Below are 9,915 nucleotides of genomic sequence, written 5' to 3' on the forward strand. Positions count from 1 at the left end.
TTGTACATGATAGAAACCTCAAGAAAGTTCTGGAAAGAACCCGTGAAGTGAATCTTAAGCTGAATCCTCAGAAATGTAAATTCAGGCTACAAGACGTTACTTATGTGGGACACTTGTTTACCAGTTCAGGCTTACAACCAGATCTTTCCAAGCAAACAGTTATTCTTGAGATGCTAGCTCCAGACAATATCCAAGCCTTACAAGGTTTTCTTGGCATGGTCAACTATTTAGGCAAGTTCATTCTAGATTTGAGTCAACTTTCAGCACAGTTCAGAGAACTGACATTCAAAGATGTTACCTGGTCCTGTTCAGAACAACACCAAAGAGTATTTGATATCCTGAAACAGAAAATTGCCAGTCCACCCACTTCAAGAAACTATGATGGTCACAAATCTGTGACTCTTTCCTGTGATACTTCTAAGTTTGGTCTCGGTGCAGTCATTCTTCAGGAAGGTAGACAAGTAGCTTAGGCTTGATAATTCTTACCCAATCTTCTTACCCAACCTAGATGCAGTATGCCCAGATTGAGAAATAACTCTTGGCAATTGTGTTTGCATGTTTGAAGTTCCATGATTTTATTTATGGCCTACCTATTCAGATAGAAACTGACCACCAACCTCTATTCACTATTTTGAGAAAGCCAATGTACACACCTCATGTGAGATTGCTATGCATGATGCTCAAATTGCAGAAGTACAATTTCAATCTTGTTTACACAAAAGGCAAACTTCTTTATCTTGCTGATATCTTAAACTAATTGCACAGAAAAAAACACAGAACAACATGACAATGAGCAGCCTGATTTTGAAGTCATGAAAGTGAGAAATTTTTAATCCACATGTCTTGATGAGCTTAGAACTCACACAGCTTCAGATCCAATTCTTCAGAAGCTCAACCTCTTTGTCATTTGAGAATGGCCTTCAAAACAATCTTGCTTACCAGCAGATGTGCAGCAGTAGTTTCCTTACAAAGATGAGATTTTATCTGAAAATGCCATCATCATGAGAGGTGCAAAAGTGATTGTTCCAAAATCCTTGCAACAAGAGCATATTAACATATTGCACTGTGGCCACCCAGGAACTGACTCTACCAAAAGAAAGGCGAGAGGTCTAGTATTGTTGCCTTCTATGTCAAAAGATATTGAGAAGGAAATATAATTTTGTTCTGTTTGTAATAGTAATAACCCACATGAAAAAAAATAACCACTTCAGTTAAGCCAGATTCCTGAACTATCTTGTTGGACAGTAGCCACAGACATCTTCACATGGAATGGTCAACATTACTTGGTGTTAGTAAACTCTTATTCAAGTTGATTCAAGATTGGCCTACTTCCCAACCTAATGTCCAATACTGTCATTACTCAGTTGAAGAGACATTTTACTGTCCATGGTAGTCTGCACAGAGTTATTTCTGACAATGGTACACAGTTTACAAGTCAACAGTTCAAGACATTTGCTGAAACATGGGACTTTGTTCATATTACGTGTAGTCATGCATACCTGAAGTCAAACAGCTTGGCTGAATGTGCAGTTCAAAGTGCAAAACGGCTGTTAGAGAGATCCAGACATGACAGTACCAGTGTTTTTCTAAACTTGCTTTTAGAAACATTCCTCCCAATAATCATCTTTTTTCACCTGCACAGAGACTTGTGTTAAGACAAACCTGAACCACGTTACCAATCAGTAGCAATTTATTGGTTCCATGTGCTAAAACCAACAAAGCAATGAAAGCCCAACTGTTGAAAAAGTTTTTGTCCCAGAAGTCCTACTATGGCAAGACCAGCAAACTGTTCAGTCCATTAAAAGAAGGGGAGATAGTGAGGATGCAGACAACAAAAGGTTTTGATCAGATTAGATTCATGAAAAATTTGTGTCAAGACCTGAGACTGTACATCATGGAATCACAAGGAATGGAATTTAGGCAGAATCGGAAGCATGTATTACCAGTGTCCAAGCCAGTGTTACAGCATCTTGCCTGCTATAAAGACTCTAATTCTCAGAGTGACTTGTCCAATGTTCCTTTTTCAGAGGACATTCCGTCAACAATCCCTGTTCTGGAGAATATCCCCAAGAGTCCTGAAGTAGAATAATCATCCCCAGTTACTGCCCCTGTTGCTAAACCCAGTCCTAACTATTACATTATGAGATCAGGTCGCATCTCCAGACCTAGTTCCAGATACACGGCAACCTGGACATGGCAGTTGTTTTGTTTATTATTGTCTGTATAATTGCATGCCTATTCAAATGTCATTGTTAATGTGTGACAGCTCAGTAAAGAGGTAGGATGTAGATCAGAGTCTGTGATGTACTTTTAAGAAGCATTCCAGCCAGTGGGCATGTGCATATAAGTACTGAGCACATGCAAGCAAGAGTGCCATTTTGAGTGAGCAGCCAGAGTGAAAGCATGCATGTGTGTAGTAGTCAGTCAGTTAGTTCGTTTAAGTTTAATGTTCCTGCCATCTATCCTAATGTGTTTGTCTATAATAAACTACTTGAAAGAACAGCCAATCCTCATTGTCTTATTTAGAAACACGAGACAATCGACAAACAGAAGAAGGTGGCCATCACTTTCTCCCATATCACACACACACACACACACACACACACACACGCGCGCGCGCGCGCGCTCACACCTACTACCAATTCATTGTCCCCAGTCAGCCTACTGCATGTCTTTGGAATGTAGAAGGAAACTGGAGCACATGTAAACACAGGGAGGATAGTCAGACTTTGCACAGACAACATCCCAGCTGAGAAACAAACTGTAAAACCTCTTTCTTGGAGGTTATAGTGCTACCCATTTCACATCACGTGCCACCCCTTGTGTTACTAACCTACGTTATATAAAGAATTATATCCCTGTCCAGCAGGGTATGCGGTTTATTTTGATTATTTATTTGTGTTTCTATTTTAAATGAAGATTTCTTCACAAGATAATATCTCTGTATCTAAGTGACTCTGAGCATATGAATAACCAGATGACCATACAAGATAAGTTATGGAATTAGAGGAATGGATAAAAAGATGACCACACAGCATAAGTTATAAAATCAGAGGATGACAATATATTTATTAGGGAATCCAGTCAAACTGCTTTTATTAAAGTAGGCCCATATAACCATATAATTTCATCATAGAAAATACTTTAATTTGCATATTTCTGATACAGTGCTATCACGTGGTTTTAGGATAAAAATATACAGGAATAATTTTTAAACTTGCTGTTTGTTAAACTTTTAGAATTATCTACTGTTTTCAGTAAGTCGGAGTTTATTTTGTGGATGGACTCATGACCTGCAATGACTCTATACAAGTGCTCAGGAGTTATATTCCGTATCACCAGGGAATGGCCAGAGATAAGTAGCAGCGCTTTCTTAAAACATAATTACTATGTATGGCAAAAGATAGAAAAGCCACATGACTAGTATCTTCTTTTATAAGCTTGTGATAAATCTTCACATATTTACAACAAACACTAAACCTTCACTAGTTTAGGTGTTGGAAGAAATTACATGGAGGAGGTAAGAGAGCAGCTGTGATGGTTCATCAGATCCAGAAGGAACAGCTATAGGTAGTCAGTGCTGGGGGTCTCTTACTTCCATGCTTGTTTAAGCAGGCCATAGAAATGCAGTGGAGGACAGCAGGCAGGAAAGCATGCGTGCATTACATCATCACGTATCGCAGCCATGGCAGCGAAGTTATGGAGTTAAAGGAATAATCTCTGATCACCACCACAGTGAATGCCACACCTGGGAGAATGAATTTGTCACACAGTGTAACCAGTTGAAGTGTTAATGGTCACAGTGAGAGTCAAGAGCTGAAAATGAAACATTTGTTTGAGCGGGTAAAGGTCTTCTAGTGCCATAAAAACAATGATTATCTCTTTTCTTAACTTTTTATATTGTGCCATCTTTACATGCTAAAGTGTTAGCGATTAACCAAAACATTTAAAATATAATAAATAGACAATGGATAAATAAAGCAGGTCAGTCTGCTAATTAAGAAGATGATTGAGACGATATCGGAAAAGGTTTCAAAACCTAGAATGTAGCATTGAGAATATTAAAAAATGTCCAACAAAGTTTTAAAAAGTTACATGGTGAGTACACTTACACTCTGTTATGGCACTGTGAATTTTTTAGATAGACGTAGGTTCTCTGTCAACCTATATCATTATTATTTACTTCTGTAATACATTAGTGAACCCTATCAACTTCTCTTCTGAACTGGTCTACAAAGAAGAAGAAATCTTTTTGTCTGACTAATCTGTAAAGAAGAAACTGGCTCATCTTTGTATTCTGAGTGCTCTGTCTCCAGTACAAATGCATTTCCCCTTTATTTGCTTACCTTCGTACTGTACTCTCTGGTCTCATCCGGACTATTGTTTAATAGTCATTAGAGAGTGAGCTTACTGTACATCAGTACCCTGATTAGAGAAGAACGTTTTTCAGGAGGGTATTAATGTACAAATAATGCCCACTGAAAAATGAGTCCTCCGCTTCACGGCCGCATATCAAGCTGCTGTGGAGTTCGGACTGAGAAAAGGGAATGGCTACCATTATTTTACACTTTGCCAAGCAGCACTTTTGCTGTTTAGTGAGTGTAAAATAAAATAAAAGTAAAAAAAGGTAGTGTGTGTTTGCGTGTGAAAGAGTATACGTGTATGAGTGTGAGAGAGAGATCAGATGAGCTACTATTTTATGTTTGCTAAGCAGCTCTTATGCTGTTTAGCGAGTTTAAAATAAAAAGTGTGTGTATGTGTGTGTGTATGTGTGTGTGTGTGTGTGTGTGTGTGTGTGTGTGTGTGTGTGTGTGTGTGTGTGTGTGTGTGTGTGTGTGTGTGTGTGTGTGTGTGTAGGTGTGAGAGAGAGAGAGAGAGAGCGAGACAGAGTGTGAGTGTGAGTGAGATATCAGTTGAACTACTATTTTACACTCGCTAAGCAGCGCTTCTGTTTAGCAAGTGTAAAATAAAAAGCGTGTGTGTGTGTGTGTGTGTGTGTGTGTGTGTGTGTGTGTGTGTGTGTGTGTGTGTGTGTGTGAGAGCGAGAGATAGAGAGAGACAGAGAGAGAGAGTGTATGCTTGTATGAAAGTATGAGAGAGAGATGATCATGTGTATGTTTATGTTGCTGTATGCATGTATGAGTGAATGTGTGCATAAAAGCAGAAGAGAGAGTGTGCATATATGTGTGTGTGTGTGTGTGTGTGTGTGTGTGCGTGTGTGTGTGTGTGTGTGTGTGTGTGTCTGTGAGAATGAGAGAGAGAGAGAGAGAGAGAGAGAAAGAAAGTGAAGAATGAGAGCAATTGGGTGATCCCTGCCAGCATCACAACATTTGTATACCTCTCTACCATACCTCTTGGCATAAGAAATCTAGACAGAGCTACAAATAAATGGGGAAACAAAGGGCTGAAAATAGAGATGGATTTTAAATATTGCTCTTATAAACTTAGAAAGTTGCTGGAATAACAGGGTTTTCATTCGCATGCATTGTTTTCTGAAGCAGAGATGTGTGTGTGTGTGTGTGTGTGTGTGTGTGTGTGTGTGTGTGTGTGTGTGTGTGTGTGTGTGTGTGTGTGTGTGTGTGTGTGTGTGTGTGTGTGTGTGTGTGAATGCCTCAGTTGACTACTGGCAGCAGCAGCAGTAAAGAGGTTTACATACGTCTGCATCTTTCAGCTGAAGAAATCTAGATAAAACCTAAAATAAAGTGGAAACAAAGGCTCTAAAATAAAAACGTATTTCTCTTATAAAATTGCAAAGCTGCTAAAGCAAAGGATGTAAGTCAGCATGAATGTTCTTAAGGGAAAAAGTACGAACCTCAAATGTATGCCATTATTTATTAATTTCAATCGCCTGTTACTGCCAACCAAATGAATTAGGAGTAAGGGACCAAAAAATAAAGTAAATAACCTGGTTATATTTTAAAATGTTATATTCCGAATGTAAAATGTTTCCTCCAGCAAAAATAACATATACTACAGCAAGTTTCAAACATTAGGCAGAGGAACTATTTTACATCGAAAATATACTAAAAATATATAGTAATAAAAAAATATATATAAGTAAGTAAAACACAACAGTTTTACAGAGAGCCCATTCTCCAAGTGCAGTAAAGCCCTCCAGGGTGTGCATTATGTTGTAAATAACACCCTTCCAGGGGTGCCCTGGGCAGGAATTAATTACACATTAAAACACACACACTGTCAGGCATTATTGCTTACATAAAACATATGAACTGCGATTTTAGGAACTGAATGGCTTGCTGACAGTGAAATTGTTATACAGCACAGTTGTCTCACTAAGATTCAGTAATATGCTTGATGAAAAGAATAAGAAGAAAAAGCAGGTTTTACATGTACAACTGAGTTAGCTCCACAAAGCTCTCAAGGTCATAATAACTACTACACACTCTCAGAAATATAATTCCCTAATACACTTTCTTATATTAAACTCTACGCTTTAAAAATGTATTACATTTTGAATATAATTTTAAGATTTTTAATTCTTTGTTATTATTGTATCTTTTACTCCAGTTTTATCTTATTGCTGACAGAATGTGGAATGTGATTTATTAGTTTTGTTGCTTGGTTTCTTACAGCTCACAGTATTCCTGGTTGGTCGACCCAGGTTCATCTGAAGTTTGCTAGGTTCTGATTTTATTTATTTTTTAGGTTCATAGATTACTACTAGGCTAACTGCCCTTGTGAGATATTTTAAGCCTAGCCATTTACCCCATGCGAGAATCAAAGCCTCCAGCTTGTGTTTATAAGGTAAACACCTTAACCATTATGCCAATGTCTATTTATGTGTTTATTTTATTTATTTGTTTGCATGTGCTTTTGTTTCTTACCAACATTGCCATGCTTTGTCATCAAAGCAGAATCAATATCATGCATTATAGGTATGTAATCGTGCTGTAAAGCTTTACGTTTTGCACCGGAACATGGAATGACACTGTCTTAGAAGAAAAAAAATAGAATGTAAATCTGTACTTCAAGAAAAAAAAAACAGTTTAAGTTGCAGTGACATCAGGAAAGACTTCAGTATTTGGTAGCAACACAATCTTTCTAGCATTCAGTTTCCAGAGTCACTACAAGACACAGTGGAATCAGTTCAGACTCACACACAGCAATATTAGAACTCTGATCTAACTTCCACTGATAACAGATTCTTTCTCTTCTATTATTTTTGGAAAAGAAAACAGCTTATGTTTGTCACATTCATATTTCTTTCCCCAAAGTTGCATGCTGCCTTCAGGAACGCTTCATCTTAAATGGTGCAAGTTTAAATCCTGAGCAGCTTTTTAAACACAAGGTCTGAGTATATAAATTTAGTTTCCATAGTAATTAATCTATGTGAAAATTTAGTTATGACTGACCACACATTTCCTATATACACTACCATATATGGAGCAAAGATTTCTCTTACGTTATGTGTATTATTAAGCAGAATATAAAATATGGTATTCATACCTTCTTTAAAGTATTCCTCATTTCCTGTACTCTAATGTTGTTTTTGTGGTTTGACGTTTGCTATAGAAAACATGGCTGGAATTTTGTACTGCTAATGGAAATGATTCATAAAGTTTGGGATTTGGCATTGCAAAAATATGGTTGCACATATGCAATGGCACAAACACAAGGTATCCTTATGTGTTGTCAGTGATCTGGGATAGGGAACAAATGCAGATCTCTCGAAATGTTGACCTTGGAGATATTGACCAATTCTCTCATCCTAGAAGGGAAGGTGTGGCATAGGTCATGACCTGAGAGACACCAGGTGGAAACTAGGTACCTAGCAGGCTATCACAGATTGAATAGAGGGTGACAGATATCTTATACATATATGCATCTGCTGCATTTACATTATTCCAGATAACTCCTCAAGTTACGGACTTTGCCCAGAGATTTGGACTATGATGTCTCCTTTTAATCTATATCTGATCCAATTTGATTCCTCACTCCCCAGACTTGTTTGAAGTAGTTAGCTATTATCATCTGCTCTCCAGAAAGTCAGGAGGCCCACATGTGAAGGGATATTACATCTGAGACTAGCTAGTAAGGATTTATAGAGGTACTCAGGATGGATTTGAGAAGGGCAGAGTTAGCAAGCTGGATGGTAACAGAGGTTGGGTATGGAATAAGAAGAAATAGTAAAAACATACCGAGTTCCATAGCAAGTATTACCCATCAGGCAGTGATGGAATTGGGCTCTATGACATGGATGGGTTAAGTACAGTCAGTTTTAGCACCATTTATGATGCCTACTTAGTAAACCAAGATAGTCACCTTATACTATGGTCCTGAAGTATAATTATTAAAAGCAATAATTATGCACCTCTCTAGTATTGTGTTGTCATGCTATGGATATCATCTGTGATACACTATGGCTAAGAAGGTGATCGAGTGTATGGTCCAAGGAGAGAGTGGGAAGGAACAGACATTACTTCATTATATGTCAGCTTACATTTAGAAGGGTGATCATTAATGCCTGAGATGCAGAAAACAATGGCTTGGGGTCTTTGATCATGAGTAGGTGGAAGAGGTATAGTCATGGACTCATTTTCACTGCTGGGATTGGTAATCATGTAGTCAGTCAGAGACACTGACAAATAAAAAACAGGGAGGGCTGTTGGAAGAGTTTCCAGTCAGTGACAGAATCCAAATAAAAGGGAGACTAGAGACACAAACTGCAGACAGAACAACCAAAACCAGGAAATTACTGTCCTGACTGTAGTGAAAGAAAGAAAAGAGCACAGATGCTTGACTGGAAAGCAGGGTAGCGAAGCAGATAACAATAAATGGGGAATTATCTCATTGCCAGGCAGGGGCAAATATGTAAATTACTGCTAAGTTGGTCAGGTCGAAGGCTGAAAGCTCCGGTCATTGTTAATGCATGTATGTAGGGGTTATTGATACCACTAACTGTTGGGATATGGAGAATTTATTTTCATCATACAGGAAGAACCGATGACAACTGTTGGCTGAGAAAATGCACAACATATTCTGAGCTACCATTCCAAACTTTCCACCATCAGCAACTGGGTATAAGAATCAAAAATATCCAACTGTCACCTATACTTAAGGGCATTTCACATACCTTTATGATACTGCTGGTGGAAGTGTGAAGAGGAAAAAGTAATAAATGGTTTTCCATGACACATTATCTATGAGATGATTATATTCATGTCAAGCAAAGGGATTTATGCATCCTTATTATGTGTAGCATAGCTTAAATTATTTTGCTTCCATAAAATATTGAACAATTGTCTTTGTTTCCTTGCATGGCTTGTACCTTATAAATGCTAATCTCTGTACTTCAACTCAGGAAAAGTATGCCAAGCAAGAACCAGCTCCTGATGTTTTAATTTACTTTTTATCTCTAATATTTAAGTTATTATTTGTTACAATGTGTTACCCAAAATACACCAGCTGGGCATGATCAATTTACAAGGAGCTTTAGACCTCCAAACATTGTATGTGCATCAACAATATACTCATTCATTCATTCATACTCTGATTACCCACTTAATACAGCTAATGATCAGAAGAGTCTCAGCACCTGTCCTAGCAATCAGTGAATACAGAGCAGGGAAACTAAACCAACTAAGTATCAACCCCTTGCAGCATGCACAGACACACAAACATGCAGAGAGGGTCTATATTGAATGATTGAACTTTCAAAATTTTGACTGTCATATGATCGACACCATATAGTCAAATTTTTGAAAGTTCAAACCTTTTAACAGAGATCTCCATACAGCTCGGAATGGGAAGATTTCTCTTTTTTGCACTGTAGAGCGATCTCAGACTTGGTATATTTAAAAAGCAGGGAGTTTGGGGGTGCAGGGGAGCTTGCCCCCCTGCTTAAAATGTTCAGGTAGGTTATTTGTGTAGTTAATTTTTTTTATTAGATTTTCG

This window comes from Protopterus annectens, chromosome 2.part1, assembly GCF_019279795.1.
Source record: "Protopterus annectens isolate FY-2018-M chromosome 2.part1, PAN1.0, whole genome shotgun sequence".
NCBI lineage: Eukaryota > Metazoa > Chordata > Ceratodontiformes > Protopteridae > Protopterus > Protopterus annectens.